The sequence below is a fragment of the Octopus bimaculoides genome, chromosome 1 (genome assembly GCF_046866305.1).
Source record: "Octopus bimaculoides isolate indiv1 chromosome 1, ASM4686630v1, whole genome shotgun sequence".
Classification (NCBI taxonomy): domain Eukaryota; kingdom Metazoa; phylum Mollusca; class Cephalopoda; order Octopoda; family Octopodidae; genus Octopus; species Octopus bimaculoides.
The window spans coordinates 85,339,879-85,358,223 of NC_142928.1; the positions used below are offsets into that span (position 1 = coordinate 85,339,879).

Below are 18,345 nucleotides of genomic sequence, written 5' to 3' on the forward strand. Positions count from 1 at the left end.
TTCCATATAATTTCCATCTACCAAATTGACTCACAAGGCATTGGTCAGCATTGGCTACATTAGAAGATACTTGCCCAAGGTACCACACAGTGGGACTGAACCTGAAACCATGTAGTGCCAAGCTAATTCCCTTGAGATACACTACACATTGACAGTCTTCAGTAGTGTTCCTGTTACACAGCGGTTTATTGGATGTTCTATGAGCTAACATAGAATGCAGGATGCTTCTCAAAAACAGCGAAGTGCATAACATGTTCTGGACAAGGCCACATGGATGAATCATATGCTGTTATCTACCCACTATAAACAGCAGCCAAATCTACCATTAGTTACACTCTACTATCTTAAATAAAGAAGTACATATAAAAACATCTTGTGTAATCTATTATATAAGACTTGATGGTCACAGTTTTTATCTTAGATTTGTTTGAACAAGGATCATCTGATACGATCAATAAGAAGAGCCTCTTACTCAACCCCAGTACTCTAAGCATTGCATATTCAATAGATACATTGAATGCATTACAATATTTAAGTAAATGTCTAATAGTATAAAACTAAACAACAAGGCTATTCCCTCTCAGTTTGGTAACATGAAATATAATCTAATTGTCAAAATTAAGATCCAATGTGGCAGAGAAATATAGAAATTAAAGAAAATTGCTTGATTCAGTATGATCTTTTAGACACATTTAGTTTAACACCATCACCTGGTTCTTAAATTCCTTGAGAAGAGTCTCCACTTTATTGTGCACTAACATATTCAGATTAATGTCTTTACGTTTGTTGCTTTAATCAAAACATGTTAGCTGTGTACTCCAACCTTCATCAGGTGTATGTCATGTGTGTAAACAATCTCAGAATTTTCGACCAAATCTTTTTCTTAATTTCTGAAGATAATCTGTTTTCAATCAGTTTCCCAGGGATATTTATAAATTAGTTAGTATCAAACTTGTGATACCACTTGCGCAATCTTCTTGGACCAGAATACACACACGTGCATGCCTACATGCATGCATACATGTATGTACATACACACACACACACACACACACACACACATTCACTAAAGCAAGGACTGAAATTATACCCACCAAGTATTCAGACCAGGCATTCAGTCAGAGAAAAACTTAATTTCTAGATATGTTGTTTCCTGGTGGATGAATCAGGATTTCTTCATCTTTTCTCTCTCTCTCTCTCTCTCTCTCTCTCTCTCTCTCTCTCTCTCTCTCTCTCTCTCTCTCTCTCTCTCTCTCTCTCTCTCCCTCTCTCTCCCTCTCTCTCTCCCTCCTTCTCTCTCTCCCTCTCTCTCCCTCCCCCTCTCTCTCCCCCTCTTTCCCCCTCTCTCACTCTCTCCCCCTCTCTCACTCTCTCACTCCCCTCTCTCTCTCCCTCTCTCTCCCCCTCTCCCCCCTCCCCCCCCCCTCTCTCTTAAAATCAAGATCACTGCCCTCTCCTCTTCTGCTAGTGGTGGTAGTTTTGGTTGTAGTGATGGTGGTGACAACAATGATGAGGGCTATGATGACACCAACAACAATGACGACAGAATATGAAAATATTATGCTTCCAGAAAGGCTGCACAAACCAAACACTCAGAATAGAACCTTTATAGCTTTCCTGCAATTATTTATCCTTTTTCTAAATAAGATATATTTTTCTAGCTCTTCCTTGTTTTGGTTAAGTATGTTAGGGGGTTTGATTTTAGTTGGGTCTTCCTTCTTAAAGAACCTGAAAGTAATTCAAAACTGTCATCTAGTTGAGAGTTTATCTTCTTAATCAGGATTGGATTTCAGCTGTCAGGTGGTGTTACTGGTGAAATAACAAAGCAATATTCGTAAGAAAATCGAGAGCAGGAGAAAGGAAAAGAGAGTGAGAGAGAGAGAGAGAGAGAGAGAGAGAGAGAGAGAGAGGCTGTAATTCATCTTCCATCACACTTGTTTTCTGATTCCTACTATTATTAACTTTAACAAATAGTCAAATGTTTGGACAAAGGATTGGCTATTTGTGCATTGGACCTCAAGTACTAAAGTGAAATATGCTAAGCTGATATGAGATTTTGATATCTTTTCATTCTTCAGGGGAGGGGGGGTGGCCGGGGGGAGGGGGGGGGGGGGTTGACCGGGGGGGGGGGGCTACCAATTTGAGGAAATCAAAATGTAAACTCAAAATGTAAAGCCAAAAGAAATGTTGTTAAGCATTTTGTCCAGCATGATAATGATTCTGCCGGTCCACGGCCTTAATAATACACATTGATAAATAATATAAACATTGCATGTATAATAGATTATTTCTAATTACATTCTATAGAAAAATTTTTACATACGTAGACCATAGAAAAATAACATCATAGATTAAAAATCCAATGTTTTTATCCATATAGATAATAGTCTTAAAAAAGTCATCTTACTATTGTTGTTCTTGCTCTTGTTGCAAACCTTGGATTAACCCTTTAGCATTTAAACTGGCTATATCCAGCCAAAATATTCTACTTGTTTAATGTTCATAATGGCCAGATCCAGCCTTTCACACCTGCCCTATAATATTGTAAATTTACCAGTTATCTCATCAAAATTGCAAAGCTACTAGATAGTGCATCATTAATCTAAAACAATATGAATGAATAAGCAAAACAATATGAATGAATAAGCATTACTTTTGATTGAATAATGTGAATACTAAAGGGTTAAAGACACTCCAGCTTTAACCATCTTCTTTTATTCATTTTTTTTTTGTTTTTGTTTCAGATATAGCATCTTGGATCATATATATATATATATATATATATATACACACGACAGGCTTCTTTAAGTTTCTGTCTACCAAATCCACTCGAAAGGCTTTGGCTGGTCTGAGGTTATTGTAGAAGACATTTGCCCAAGGTGCCACACAGCAGGACTGAACCCAGAACCATGTGGTCGGGAAGCAAGATTCTTGCTACACAGCCACATTTACATATATTATGATTCTCATTTTTAAAAAATACCTTCAATAAGAAAACTAACCCTCGGCCCATGAAAGAAACAGACTTTATTGATCTGTATCTTTTGAAATGAAATCTCATTAGGTTGTTGTCAAGATATTTTATTTATAACTAAAGCTAAAAAAAAGAAACCAATGAAATTTTTGCAGCTTGGTGGACTACAATGTCTAATTTACATGATCATGTCCTTGCCATACCAAACCAATAACTTATAATCTTCTTAAATCAATGAATGTTTACAGGGGGAAAAAGTTATAAATAAGTATAATTTTTTTCAAACTTGATAATTACTAATCAAGACAAAATAAACACAACATAATGGAAACAGTAAAAATTAATCACTCAGGGATGAGGAGACCACCTGGTGGTCAGTCAATATACTGAACGTTGGAATAGTCTGTAATCCTCAGAAGCAAGGTTGAGAATAGAGTGCTAGCCAACACATTTTAATATCATCATCATCATCATCATCATCATCGTCATCACCGTCACCATCACCATCACCACCACCACCACCACCACCACCATCATCATCATCATCATCATCATCATCATCATCACTATAACTATCACTGTCACCGCAAATGCCACCACCACCACCACCACCACCACAATGACGATGATGGTGGGGGTTTAAATGAATGTGTTACTACTGTGGGCAAACATATATTTAATACTTATTGATTACATATGTGCAATGAAGCAATTTTCATTTCTTCCAATTATTTCAGCTTCAATGTAATAAAACATTAAAATTTCTCAACCAAATTTAGTTTCCTATTTAGTTAAATTCTATTTTGAAACTAATAATAATAATAATAATAATAATAATAATAATAATAATAATAATAATAATAATAATAATAATAACTGAAGAAAATGAATGTAAAAAACGACAGCCATTTTATGTTCTGGCAATTTGAAAGCTAATAGTTGATTTCACCTGTTATTTTGTTCAATAAGAAGATATAGTGAGGTAACTGAAAATATACTTTATCTAATAACATTGTTGTTGTTGTTATAGTTGTAGTTATTGTTGTTGTTTTTTAGTTGTATGGCATATCAGTTTTTCTTTTTCTTTTTTTACATTTTATGGGTGTGGAGGGAGAAGCAATTCCCATAGCCTTGGAAGAACCTTTTAGATGAGTATGAGTGATGTCATTGATACACTTCTTGTCCTTCTGCAAGTCCGCAACAACTGGGTAAAACATGAGCAGAAAGAGAATTGCACAAGACCAACATTTTAGAGCAAGAAAGACTGTGAATTGGTACTAACTGAATTGAAGATGCACAAGCCCACTCAGCTATGACAATTAGAGGTGATTATAGTAAACGGTAAAGACCCCTTTCGGTCATGAATGACCATAGGATTGCATCTAGAAAGTTACCCTCCAAGGCACAAGTCTGGGCAAGGTGGTTTATGGAAGACCAGCAGTCGCCCATGCATACCAGCCTCCCCTTTCCACGCCACCAGTGCTATCCAAGGGTAAGCCAAAGGTTGATACAGCTTGGCACCAGTGACGTCGCAACTCATTTCTACAGCTGAGTGAACTGGAGCAGCGTGAAATAAAGTGTCTTGCTCAAGAACACAACACGCAGCCCGGGCATCCAGCCATAGAAGTCCATCATCATCATCATCATCATCATCATTTTCTTAACGTCAAGGTTTTTATTCTCATATGAATATCCCCGAGAACTACGTTAAGGGAACACGTATCTGTGGAGTGCTCAGTCACTTGAACGTTAATTTCACGAGCAGGCTGTTCTGTTGATCGGATCAACTGGAACCCTCGACGTCGTAAGCGACGGAGTGCCAACAACAACTACAAAGGAAACGCTGACACTGGTGGGACTTGATGTTTGAATATTGCAGGGGAAAAAAATGCATTATGTATTGTTAGGCAGGTTAAGAGCTGTACCAGAACTACCACTCCATTGCTTTTGGTTATACAAATGATGGCCTCATGCCTACTTAAAAATAAAAATAAAAATAAAAGAATTATTTATTTAAGATATTTTCCTTTCATTCAATGAGTCTCAAAGTGATTAAAAAGTTTCTGATAATTAAATATAGCCAGAAGAAAGGGTATGAAGGTGATGGAAGTATTTCATTAATATATTGATTCCTTGATATTGGCACATGACCATGAATTTGTATGGAAGGAGGAGTAATATAGTCAGTTGAATTGATCCTAGTAAATCACTGCAAGAGATGAAAGGCAAAGTCAACACTGATGGCATTCAAATTCAGAGTGCAAACGGATGCAACTAAATACCTCTAGAGCACTCCTCCTTTTCTATTGCTCCACTGCTTTACACTTCATTAATTTATTAACCATATTCTAGAGGCTTCTTGTGCTTGGCTTTACAATTTGATGCACAGATACAAATATTTAAGAGAACAATGATGATGATGACTGAGGTAAAAAAAAAAAAATGAAGATAAATGATTAAAGAATAATGATTGAAAGTTTAATCATCTGTGACTTGTTACCACAGCTATTTATTTTCTTTATTTCTGTCGTATTAATTAGTTCACATATTTTAAATTTTAATTAGATGATCTAAAATTTTTAATATAAGTATTCATTCTTTTCACTTTTCATTTTTTACTTGTTTCACTCATTGGATCGCTGCCATGCTGGAGCACTACTCTGAAGGGGTTAGATAATCAAATCTACTTCTATACTTATTTAAAGTCTGGTACTCATTTTATCTGTCACTTTTGGTGGAATTGCTAAATTTTGGAGATGTAAACAAACTATCAATGGTTGTCAAATGATTAGAAACAGCCACAAACACTAAGATTAACAAACATATACATATACATACAGCAGGTGTAAAATAGTGGTGGGGGGGCAGAAGAAGAAGAAGAGGAGGAGGAGGAGGAGGAGGAGGAGGAGGAGGAGGAGGAGGAGGAGGAGGAGGAGGAGGGGCAGCAGCAGCAGCAGCAGCAGCACGAGGAGCAGGAGGAGGAGAATTTGATGGGCTTCTACACAGTTTTTGTCTGCCAAATTAATTCACGAGGTATTGATCAGGCTGCAGTTATACCAAAAAAATGCATATCCCAAGTGCTACACAGCGAGACTCAAGACAAAACCACATGATTGCAAAGTTATCTTCTTAACCATACAGTCATGCTTATATCTACAATTCCTACACTAAAAGCTTTGTTATGAAAACTAAATAAAAATAAATACATTATTTATATCTCTCTGTGGACAGAAAAATATTGTGATGAATTTCCAACTAGAAATGAAACTAGTCAGAAAAACACAATATTTTTTTTGTTCACTAAGAGATATAAAAAATATGCTTACATTTCTTTTACTTTTGCAAATGATGTTTATAATTTCAAAATTAAAGCCATATCTGCATTAAAAATTCCAGGTTATTTAATATATACTATCATGGTGATTTTTCTCAAGAACTAAGAATATTATTACTGAATTAAACTAAAGAAATGGTTTAGGAGACTGTTAATGGTTAAAAAATAGGAAAAATGAAGTGATTTGGTCATGACGCCATATCTTCTTGTAGTGATTCACTCCCAGCATGGATTCACCCCCAGTAAAATGTGTATGGGATGACTGCTACAAAGAAGAATGGAGATGGATGAGGATGGTGGAAATCTTGAAGTTGCCTATGATTCTTTTACTCTTTTACTCTTTTGCTTGTTTCAGTCTTTTTGACTGTGGGCATGCCGGAGCACCGCCTTTAGTCGAGCAAATCGACCCCAGGACTTATTCTTTGGAAGCCTAGTACTTATTCTATCGGTCGCTTTTGCCGAACCACTAAGTTACGGGGACGTAAACACACCAGCATCGGCTGTCAAGCGATGTTGGGGTGACAAACACAGACACACAAACACATACACACATACATATATATATATATCGTCGTCGTCGTCGTTTAACGTCCGCTTTCCATGCTAGCATGGGTTGGACGATTTGACTGAGGACTGGTGAAACCAGATGGCTACACCAGGCTCCAATCTGATTTGGCAGAGTTTCTAGAGCTGGATGCCCTTCCTAACTCCAACCACTCAGAGAGTGTATTGGGTGCTTTTACGTGTCACCCGCACGAAGGCCAGTCAGGCGGTACTGGCAACGGCCATGCTCAAAATGGTGCATTTATGTGCCACCCGCACAAAAAAAAAAAAAAAAAGATTTCGTGTGTCGCCTGCACATGAGCCAGTCCAGGGGAACTAGCAACGATCTCGCTCGAAAATCCTACAGCGGTCCCGCACAAGAGCCAGTCCAGGGGCACTGGCAACGATCTCACTCGAAGGATTTCGTGTGTCGCCCGCACATGAGCCAGTCCAGGGGAACCAGCAACGATCTCGCTCGAAAATCCTACAACGGCCCCGCACAAGAGCCAGTCCAGGGGCACTGGCAACGGTCTCGCTCGAAAAATTTCTTGTGTCACCCGCACAAGAGCCAGTCCAGGGGCACTGGCAACGATCTCACTCGAAAGATTTCATGTGTCGCCTGCACATGAGCCAGTCCAGGGGAACCAGCAACGATCTCGCTCGAAAATCCTACGACGGCCCCGCACAAGAGCCAGTCCAGTGGCACTGGCAACGGTCTCACTCGAAAAATTTTTTGTGTCACCCGCACATGAGCCAGTCCAGGGGCACTGGCAATGATCTCACTCGAAAGATTTTATACATATATATATATATATATATACATATATGCGACGGGCTTCTTTCAGTTTCCATCTACCAAATCCACTCACAAGGCTTTGGTCTACCCGAGGCTATAGTAGAAGACACTTGCCCAAGATGCCACGCAGTGGCAATGAACCCGGAATCATGTGGTTGGTAAGCAAGCTACTTACTACACAGCCACTCCTATGCCTATATATATATATATATATATATAAAGAAAGAGGTTATGTGTGTTTCTTGCAGTGCACCTATGGCTGCTATCCGCTATATTTTGAATGGTTAATTAAACAAAAGAAAGACTGTTCATCCACCCATTTCCTCTCATTATTCCTTGGAGGATCACTGGGGTAGAGGCCTCGGTCATCTTCTCTGTAGGATCTCATCAGAAGTAACCATCATTACACTTTTCAGCTGGGTTCTTATGCATGATCAACTGAGACTAGATATTATCCAACCATTGTATTCTATATAGTAGTCTTGAGAAGTGCAAAGTAAATTTTCTATGGTATGTAGTTAGTGATTGTCAGTTAGTTCACATATACTTAGTACCAGAGATATGACCTCTCAAAGGAAAATAATGAAATGAAAAATTCTGAAAAAGATTTTTTGGTAAAGTCCTTTTTTTTTTTTTAGCTTGTGAAATGTCAGGATTCATGAAGACGAGTTTATGTAGCATTCTGAAAAGAACACAAAATTAGAATGCCCTATACTCTGGAAAAAAGGTGTGATTCCTGGTGCTTAAACTTCAACATAACATTTTAAATATCAAAGTAAGTAAGGTAAGAAGCTTGCTTCCCAACTACATGGTTTTAAGTCCAGTCCCACTATGTGGCACCTTGGGCAACTGTCTTCTTCTATAGACTTGGATCAATCAAAGCCTTGTGAGTAGATTTGGTAGACGAAAACTGAAAAAATCCTGTTGTGTACAAGCATGCATACACAAATCCATCCATCCATCCATCCATCCATGCATACATACATACATACATACATACATACATACTTACATACACATATACATAGGCAATGACTACTGACCGAGACCTTTGGAAATGTGCTGTGCGTGAGAAGACCCGGCAAGCCAAGTGAGATCATTGCCAGTGCCCCTGGACTGGCTCTTGTGCGGGTGGCACATAAGATGCACCATTTTGAGCGTGACCGTTGCCAGTACCGCCTGACTGGCCTTCGTAGGATTTTCGAGCGAGATCGTTGCCGGTGCCCCTGGACTGGCTCTTGTGCGGGTGGCACATAAAAGACACCATTTTGAGCGTGGCTGTTGCCAGTACCGCCTGACTGGCCTTCGTGCGGGTGACATGTAAAAGCACCCACTACACTCTCTGAGTGGTTGGCGTTAGGAAGGGCATCCAGCTGTAGAAACTCTACCAAATTAGATTGGAGCCTGGTGTTGCCATCCGGTTTCACCAGTCCTCAGTCAAATCGACCAACCCATGCTAGCATGGAAAGCGGACGTTAAACGATGATGATGATGTGTGTGTGGTGGGGTGTCCTTTGTTTCCAATCTTTATGGAAAACATGGAACATAGCTGATGGGGAAATATGTGAGGATTAGCAACAGAAATGACATCTTGCCAGAGAATATCTGTTCCAATAAATTCTGTCCAACTCATGCAAACATGGAAAAGTTGACATTAAAAAAATGAAAGTAATTTGTTATTTGCATTCATTTATATAATTTACGCATGAATTGCATGCCTTGTACTTCATGCAGGAAACATCATTTTCTTGTAATGGGTCAGAGGATTGCCTCTGTGAATTTCCTTATCACCTTACCCAGCCCTCTAATAGGAGCTGTTAGAGTGTCAGGCTTTGCACTATCTGTTTTGGCTCTTTCCATTGTGACAGCAAAAACTGCAATGGTGCTGATGCTAAGCTGTATCAGCCTAAATTGAAAGTTTTTTCTTAAGAATAAGCACTAGCGTGCTAGGGGAAACATTTGTAGAATTGAGAAACATTTGTAGAATTGGGAAACATTTGTAGAATTGATTTAATTCTGGTTGATATGAAAATGGCAAACGAAGACACACCCAGAAAAATTTGCTGTGCAAAGATCTATGAATGTGGTTTATCAGCTGAGACACTTGAAAATTCAGTAGAATAGATTAACACCCCAGTGCTGTAGCATGTATTGGGTAGTTACTATATTTTGCTCATTTGATACAGTCCAATGCATATAAATAAATAAATAAATAATGAATAACTCATGATGGATGGTGTAATACAACTAATGTAACCCAGAACAAACAATGAAAGAGATAATGCATTATATATTTGCTTATTCACTCATTGAGCAGAGTGGTGTAGTGGAATCATGATGGGTCCATAACTCAGAGGTTCATAGATCAAAACTGTGAAGAAATCGATATTATTTTTTTATATTTATATTGGGTTGTACGGAAAGTTCGTGCCGATTTTTAAAGGAAAGAAAAAGGTCAATAAATACTTGCCATTACATTTTTAATCCACCAAATATGAACCATTTTGTTGCACAATGTGACTCCATCTTTCCTTTAACTTGAAAATACCTTCTTCCCAGAATTGAGGTAGTTTCATGGCAAATAAGTCAAAAGGTAACCTACTATAAATCGGCGCGAACTTTCCGGACAACCCAATACATCACAGGTGTGTTGACTACAAGTATACTAACCATATACATGTATGCTTATTTACAGGTGTAGCTACTTATAATATAATGCAATAGAAGTTTATACAGGTTCAAAGGGTTATCAATAAACAGGGGTATCCCAAAACTCAAGCAACATAGTTGGCAGAGACAACAGCAACAACAACAGGACTTTTTGATTAGTATAAAGGATCAGTACTATGGAAAGAGAAGACTTGCATATATGGGAAAACTGCTAGTTTCTCTGAAAAACCTTTGTCCAGGTTTGTATATACGTTTTCAGTTGCATAGTAAACAAAGACTGATAGAGGCCAAACAGTGTTCTAGGGATAAGATATCCAAGTAGGGCTCTTCATTCAGTTGGCAATAGGTTATGGATGGTCCTTGTTGGATCCATAAGTAAATAAAGTAAAACATTATGCAAGGAATTTACCATCAATATATGATAACATTCAGTTGATGAAAAACAAATCACTTTTGATTGATTGATTGATTGATAGAATACCGGTCTTTGATCAGTAGTTTTTTTTTTTCGGAGGGTCTGGTATGTATTGTATCCTGCAACTAAACAAAACAAAACCAAAAAAGTCATGTGGAAGCATATGCAATCTGCTGCAAACCTATGTCCGTGACCCTTAAAACTTTTGATACTGATCTGCTTCGATCTGTCACTGGATTTTTTATACATGTTTCAAAATGTTGGTATTTAAATTAAACCTTCCTTTGTAATTTTATTTAAAACTCATTAGTTAATAAGTGTTTCTTAATTAAAGGTGGCAAGCTGGCAGAATTGTTAGCATCCCAGGCAAAAATCTTTATTGGCATTTCATCCATCTTTATGTTCTGAGTTCAAATTCTGCCGAAGTCAGCTTTGCCTTTCATCCTTTTGGGGTTGATAAAATAAGTACCAGTTGAGCACTGAGGTTGATCTAATCAACTTATCCCTCCCCCAAAATTGCTGGCCTTGTGCGAAAATTTGAAAGCAATAATTATTTCTAACATAGGTAAAAGACCTGAAAATTGTGGTGAGGGGTTAGTCAACTAAATCCACCCCATTTTTTGACTGGTACTTTATTTTATTGACCCTGGAGGGATGAAAGGCAATGCTTACTTTAATAGGATTTGAACTTAGAATGTAAAGAGCCAGATGAATTACTGTAAGGCTTGAAGCATTTTGTTTGATGTTCCAACAGTTCTACCAATCCACTGCATAGCTTAATAATGAAAGAATTTAGTTACATTACTAAATTCTTTCAAATTTGAAACATTTTATTTAAATAAAAAGTCACAAACTAAGCATTTAAATAGAAATAAAGCAATAAAAGGATTAAGTTTGTTAAAAAGAAAATATTCAATTACCTGTGTCTCTCCTTTTTCTTTTTCTTTTTTTTTTTTTTTTCCAGTCTTGAGAAATGCAAGATAAATTTTCTAATATATGACAGTCAGTGATCTTCAGTTAAACCATCATCCAACTGGTCAGTTTAGCTGAGTGGTTTATCAGTGATAAATGAAATGGAAAGGTAAATAAACGTGTATGTTCACTGATTGGTGAAAGATGATTATTAGGTTGCTTAGAGACTAAGCACAAGCAGTGGGAAAATAGAATGTTTAAATCCAGCAGCTGATAATAACAAGCCTAAACTTTTGATGCAGCTTCTTTGCAGCTTCCTAACCCATGCTAGCATGGAAAGCGGACGTTAAACGATGATGATGATGTAGTTGTTGATGTACTTGTTTAGCCCCCAGGTCAAACCTATGATTGATTATAACCATTCCAGTATCACCAGCCTGTCTTTTGGTTCTTTTTTTGTCTTTGTTTATTTGAGATATGTCTTTTAGTTAACATTAATTAATATATTCTTTGATTTTTTTTTAAAGATTTTCTTTAGAGCATTATTTGAGGAAAATTTGGCAGCTATATTTATTAGATTGTATAACTCCAGAATGGTATTTCCTTGTTAGCTTGATCTCGGTTGACTGCAGTTTTCCAACCAAGGTGCCATGTAAAGAACATTGGTGTGGGTGCTGATGCCGCATAAAATGTACCCAGTGCACTCTGTGGAGTGGTTGGCATTAGGAAGGGCATTGAGCTGTAAAAAAAACAAACCAAAGCAGACTATGGAACCAGGTGTGGCCCCTGACCTTGTCAGTCCCTGTCAAGTTGTCTAACCCATGCCAGCATGGAAAACAGACATTAAATACTGCTGCTGTTAATGGCATTTGGATACTCAAAGAAGGCAAACCACTAAGACAGGACCACCGCAGGCATTTGGACAGACCTCTTCAAGCAAGAAGCAATTTCAAGCATTCACATGTGATGTATCACAGCAAGCCTTCTACAAGACTCAGCGTGGTTCTCTTTTCCCAGTCAGCAGTTATATTATTGACATCTTTTAGCAATAAATATGCTATAAGTTAAAAGTTTGTGAGTTTGCTTCATTTATTATAGACGCAACCAGCTGGACCACACAGTGATGGCAATCAACACAATACACATCCAACGTCATAACCACCACAACATTAATGGCCAAGCAGTAGCCTTACAGCATTGAATGATACACAAGCAGCTACATGACACCACAATGCTCCTTGCTTGGCCCTGTCATGCAGCTGATTCTGAAAGAGACAGAAAGAAAGATTAGGACAGAGGGGGAGAGATGGGATCAGGGGAGAGAGGAGGAGAGGTAGGCAGGGAGGGGGCGATGAGGAGGAGTAAGGGATGAGGAGGGGTGATGAGGAGGCGTGGTGAGGAGGGGGGAGGAGGGGAGGAAAGGAGGAGGAGGGGTAGTGAGGAGGAGGGGTAATGAGGAGGAGGAGGGGTAATGAGGAGGAGGAGGGTAATGAGGAGGAGGAGGGTAATGAGGAGGAGGAGGGGTAATGAGGAGGGGGGGTAATGAGGTGGAGGAGGGGTAATGAGGAGGAGGAGGGGTAATGAGGAGGAGGGGTAATGAGGAGGGGGGTAATGAAGGGGGGGGGGGGTAATGAGGGGGGGTAATGAGGGGGGGGGGGTAATGAGGGGGGGGGGGGTAATGAGGGGGGGGTAATGAGGAGGGGGGTAATGAGGAGGGGGGGGTAATGAGGAGGAGGGTAATGAGGAGGGTAATGAGGAGGGTAATGAGGAGGGGGGGGGGGGGGGTAATGAGGGGGGGGGGGGTAATGAGGAGGAGGAGGGGTAATGAGGAGGAGGAGGAGGGGTAATGAGGAGGAGGAGGAGGGGTAATGAGGAGGAGGAGGAGGGGTAATGAGGAGGAGGAGGAGGGGTAATGAGGAGGAGGGGTAATGAGGAGGAGGGGTAATGAGGAGGAGGAGGAGGGGTAATAAGGAGGAGGAGGAGGGGTAATGAGGAGGAGGGTAATGAGGAGGAGGGGTAATGAGGAGGAGGGGTAATGAGGAGGAGGGTAATGAGGAGGAGGGGTAATGAGGAGGAGGGGTAATGAGGAGGAGGGGTAATGAGGAGGAGGGTAATGAGGAGGAGGGTAATGAGGAGGAGGAGGAGGAGGAGGAGGAGGAAGAAAGGAGGAGGAAGAAAGGAGGAGGAAGGGAGGATGAGAAAGGGAAGAGGGGGAAGAAAGGAGGAGGGGAAGGGAGTATGAGAAAGGGAGTATGAGAAAGGGAGGAGGAGGAAGAAAGGAGGAGGAAGGGAGGATGAGAAAGGGAAGAGGGGGAAGAAAGGAGGAGGGGAAGGGAGTATGAGAAAGGGAGTATGAGAAAGGGAGGAGGAGGAAGAGGAGGAGGAGGAGGGGTAATGAGGAGGAGGAGGGGTAATGAGGAGGAGGAGGGGTAATGAGGAGGAGGAGGGGTAATGAGGAGGAGGAGGAGGAGGAGGAGGAAGAAAGAAGGAAGAGAGGAGGAGGAAGAAAGGAAGAAGAGAGGTGGAAGAAGAAAGGAGGAGAAGGAGGAGGCGGAGGGGGAGGAGGAAGAAAAGAAGAAGAGAGGTGGAAGAAGAAAGGAGGAGGAGGAAGAAAGGAGGAGGAGGAAGAAAGGAGGAGGGGGAAGAAAGGAGGGGGGAAGAAAGGAGGAGGAGGAAGAAAGGAGGTGGAAGAAAGGAGAAGGAGGAGGAGGAGGAAGAAAGGAGGAGAAGAAAGGGGAGGAGGGAGGAGGTGGAGGAAAGGAGCAGGAGGAAGAAAGGAGCAGGAGGAGGAGGAGAGGAGGAGGAGGAGAGGAGGAGGAGGAGGAGGAAGAAAGGAAGAAGAGAGGTGGAAGAAGAAAGGAGGAGGAGGAAGAAAGGAGGAGGAGGAAAGGGGGAGGAGGGGGAAGAAAGGAGGAGAAGGAAGAAAGGAGGAGAAGAAAGGGGAGGAGGTGGAGTCCAGTATTTTATTTATCTGATTACCTACTTGTTTTCCACCCTACTCCTCCAATTCCCTGCCTTCAACCTTACTATGCATCAACTCTACCATCTACTTTTCACTACTAAATTCCTATAGTCCTACAATCCAGTTACTACTACTACTACTACTACTACTGCTACTACTACTACTACTACTACTACCTATCTTCCGAGATGGTCAGAGATTTGACAGCTATTTCCAGCTCCTTTATGGAGATTATGTTAGAAATCATTATGCAGTGAGAAGAAATTTGAACAAAGGTAGAATCAATAGACCATCAGCATCTCTTAACATTCTAAGTTCAGATCCCAATGAGATCAGTCTTAATTTTCATTTTTATTTGATGAAATAATTAGCAGTCAGTTACTTTAATACAGTAGAAATAAAATGAGTCTCAGTAAGGCCTGGCTAGGTGGTTAGCCCTTTTGTTACCATATTTCTGTTGAGATATTCTGTGTTTCTTTCAATTAATTTTAAATATAACAAAGATTTTAGTAAAATAATTTAGTTATTATTAAGCAAGTGTTAGGAACATAAATTTTGACTAAGGTTTGGTGGAAGATTTTAATTCAGAACTTTTGAAAACAAGAATTTGTACTACAGAGCCAGAGGTGGTTTCAACCGGGTTGGTATCAAAAGGGTTAAGAAGCTTCGCAGTCATGTGGTCTAGTGATCAGTCCCACTGCATGGCATCTTAAGCAAGTTTCTCCTACTATTTTCTTAGGTCTACCAAAGCCTTGTTAGTGGATTGGTGAACAGAAACTAAAAGAATCCTCTCAAATATATATGTACGTGTGTGAGGATGTGTAGGCGTGTGTATCTTTGCTTTTGAATTGTTCCCTTACAACTGCTTGGTGGCCAATGCTGGCTTCTTTGTTACCAAACTTTTTTGGCAAAAGTTCCAGGATTAAAAATCCCCTACCAACTTTTTTTCTTTTTGGTTTTTGCATAATCATATGAATTAAGGACAGAATTCTGTTTTAAGTATGGCATAACTTTTTCATTTTCGGGAATTTTCAGCAAATTTTTGTGAATTTGTATTCTACACACGGGAATTCAAACTACTATAAAAAAAAATTTGTTTTCCAATTTTTCGATTTTTAAAAAAATTTAATCTAAAATATGGACAGTCCGTATAGGCGTAGGAGTGGCGGTGTGGTAAGTAGCATGCTTACCAACCACATGGTTCCGGGTTCAGTCCCACTGCGTGGCACCTTGGGCAAGTGTCTTCTACTATAGCCTCGGGCCAACCAAAGCCTTGTGAGTGGATTTGGTAGATGGAAACTGAAAGAAGTCTGTCGTATATATGTATATATATATGTATATATATATATATATATATATATATATGTGTGTGTGTGTGTGTGTGTGTGTGTGTGTGTGCCCAACATCGCTTGACAACCAATGCTGGTGTGTTTACGTCCCCGTAACTTAGCGGTTCGGCAAAAGAAACCGATAGAATAAGTATTAGGCTTCCAAAGAATAAGTCCTGGGGTCGCTTAGCTTGACTAAAAAAAAAAAAGGCGATGCTCCAGTATGACTGAAACAAGTAAAAGAGTTAAGAGTAAAGAGTCCGAAGATTTGGCTTAAATCCCAGCAATAGACCATTAAATGTGTTTATGAGGCGAAAGATACTGAAAAAAATCAATACATCAAAGTGACAAACAGACGAGGGAGGTATGAGGTGGTAGTGAAATGTGCTAAAAATAACAGTTTAATCGCCCTTAAATTACGGAACATTTTTTTTTGCATGATAGAGTGAATTACCGTGTGCAGAAAGCAAATACGCCAAAATTTTCTGAAAATGGCAAACATTAAAAACGTTATGATGGGTTACATAATGTTCTTAAAGCAAAATTCCGCCAAATTAAGTATTTATTTGGGTCAGTTTGTTCGACCCCAATACTTGGAGGTGCCCCGCATGGCCGCAGTCCAATGACTGAAACAAAATTTCCGATCACGAGCATTTTAGTAATTCGACTGACTCAACTACCAGCCTCGACGAATAAGCATGTTTATATATCAATGTTTCGCAGACTTACGGAGTCTCAATGAAATTTCACTTATAATCTGCAGGACACAGAGTATGGGTGCGTCAGCAGAAACGTGTAAACACACACACACATGCGACAGTCTCCGACACGGTGCGGTCAAGCCTAGAAACCAGTGGTTGAGAAACGAACTTAACGGCTATGCCAGCGCCTATTGCACACACGTGTATAGACTGTCTATGTACATATATATAATAAATTCAAATATATATATATATATCATGTTTTGGTATGATTTAGAGGAGTAAACGAATTGCCCATGGCCATGTGATACGAGTTACAAGAAGGAATGAAATGGAATGGACCAAAAAATCTGAATAGTGACGTTACGAGGCAGTGCGTTAAGTCTATACCAACAGAAGTATAAAATTACACATCTCGCTACGCTTAAATAACATGTACGGCTATAAATATAAACTGAAAGTAGTAAAAAAACATTTCATAACGAAGTAAAACATTTGGGCTCGTCCGGGAATTGAACCCGGGACCTCTCGCACCCGAAGCGAGAATCATACCCCTAGACCAACGAGCCAGACACGAAAGTTGGCGATAAATAAAGTAATTAAACACACTTGCTATTATTATTTATCTTATGATATTTAAAGTGGTAAATTTGTATTAAAGGGCATTAAAATAAATGTATTTCATAAAAATTATTGCGTTTAAGCCGATAATCTCCCGATTTTCTTGGTATAAACATAGCATCTTTACAGCTGTAGCCGCCATTAAGTGCAGAGAAGCTGGTAAACAGGAAGCAGTGTTTCAGCTGTTTAGATGTCTACAATTACAATTGAAATTTTGATTACTAATATATACGTATGGAAGACTCGACGTATTTATAATATTAAGTCTATGATTATATTTTGAATAAAATGAAGTACAATAAATTAGATTCTAACAACATATTAAAATAGTCAAATACGATTCCTATTAGAACAATTACAAACAAAATCACAATTAAGTTGAATATACGATCACATGTGTATTTTATTGCATAGATGATTTACCATATATAATTTCTTTTTATTTTCTTTCTCTCACTTTTTTCTTTGTCATTCATTGAGAAAAAAATGTTGGTTGTCTGTTTTATTACTCTTTACTCGATGTTTTTTTTTAGTTTTGTAACATTGAATGAACTAGTCAATTACATTATTACTGCCAGATAGGTAGAGACGGACTATATGTAATCTGAACCTTCCCCCCCCCCTTATTTATTAATTTTTTTTACGGAATCCCACGTTTTAGGCTATGGAGATTCCGATTCTGAAAAAAAATTGTTTGAAAAATTTCAATCCCCCCCACCAAGCAGGCTATTTACATGCTAGAAATAACAGCCAAATCTCACAAAACTAGTGTTAGGGTTAAGTTTAGTGTTAGGGTTAGGGTTTGAGTTAGGGTTAGGTTTACCCTGTGGATCTATATAAAAACCGGGGCGGGGGATCGAAATTTTGAAATTGAGATTTTTGAAAAAAAATTTCAGAATCGGAATCTCCATAGCCTAAAACGTGGGATTCCGTAAAAAAAAAAAATAAGTGGGGAAAGGTTCAGATTACATATAGTCCATCTGGACTGCCAGATATTTACTGACCCTAATAGCAGTGATTTCTGCAATATTTGAACTAGTTATCGTTAAGTAACTGGACAGACAGACTATTCATTTTATACAAATACAA

The 18,345-nt window shown here is 39.1% G+C and overlaps 1 non-coding gene across 1 annotated transcript; it reads right to left on the reverse strand.

Annotated features, from left to right (window-relative positions):
- Positions 1 to 17,132: 17,132 nt before the first annotated feature.
- Trnap-cgg (transfer RNA proline (anticodon CGG)) lies at positions 17,133 to 17,204 on the reverse strand. Its single transcript has one exon. It is a non-coding gene; the product is annotated as a tRNA-Pro (tRNA).
- Positions 17,205 to 18,345: the final 1,141 nt, after the last annotated feature.